This window comes from Myotis yumanensis, unplaced genomic scaffold (assembly GCF_028538775.1).
Source record: "Myotis yumanensis isolate MYYU_CA2020_CCGP unplaced genomic scaffold, mMyoYum1.0.hap1 SCAF_21, whole genome shotgun sequence".
In the NCBI taxonomy this organism is placed as follows: Eukaryota; Metazoa; Chordata; class Mammalia; order Chiroptera; family Vespertilionidae; genus Myotis; species Myotis yumanensis.
This window is the reverse complement of record NW_027223772.1, coordinates 10955320-10956165: the sequence shown is the minus strand read 5'-3', so window position 1 is coordinate 10956165 and position 846 is coordinate 10955320. Positions and strand designations below refer to the sequence as shown.

The window sequence follows — 846 nt, the reverse complement described above, 5'->3', positions numbered from 1 at the left end:
GCAAAAATATTTGTTGTGGGTTGCGAGTTTGACATGCTTGATGTAAAGGGTAGGCAGCTCAGACTTCTGGAAGGACATTTTAGCTCAGAAGCTTAAGCTTTTAATAGGTATTCAGTATTTGCAAAGTAGAGTAGTCTACTTCTGGACTAAGTGAATTTAGCATGTTTTAAGAATTTAGAATCTAGTTTGCTTAAAATACCACCTTTGGTGCTTGCTTTGGCAGCACATGTACTAAAATTGGATACAGAGAAGATTAGCATGGCCCCTGTGCAAGTATGGCACAAATTCAAGAAGCATTCCATAAAAAAACAAACAAAAAAACAAACCAAATGCAAATTTTACTTTATCAGTATGTAGCCTTCAGAATGTGTTTTTAGTAGGATCATGCCAATTAACCTTCTTTTGGTCAAGACTTCTTTGCAAATGTGATAAAAGCTATGGATTCTTGTAGAAAACCTGTACTGTATAAACAGTTTTGGGGGCATACTGAGGCCCGTTTTGGATGTACGTTAACCCTAACTTTAAAGTGTTGACTATTCAAGTATGTTAAACATTATGATATATCATACACCATTTACTAAAATATAGGTGATTTTAAAATGTGAATATTGCCCTGGCTGGTGTGGTTCAGTTGGAGCATTGTCCTGTGTAGTACATCAAAAGGTTGCAGGTTTCACTCCCAGTCAGGCCATATACCCAAGTTGCATGTTCAGTCCCCAGTTGGGGTGCTTACAGGAGGCTATTGATCTAAGTTTCTCTCTCACATTGATGTTTCTCTCTCTCTCTCTCCCTTCCTCTCTAAAATAAAAATTTGAAAAAATGTGAATGTTATGAGTAAGTTAGTTA

The 846-nt window shown here is 36.6% G+C and overlaps 1 pseudogene; it reads left to right on the top strand.

The window, feature by feature from the left end:
* The first annotated feature begins 207 nt into the window (after positions 1–207).
* On the top strand, positions 208–308 carry LOC138999020 (U6 spliceosomal RNA; annotated as a pseudogene).
* The last annotated feature ends 538 nt before the right edge of the window (positions 309–846 follow it).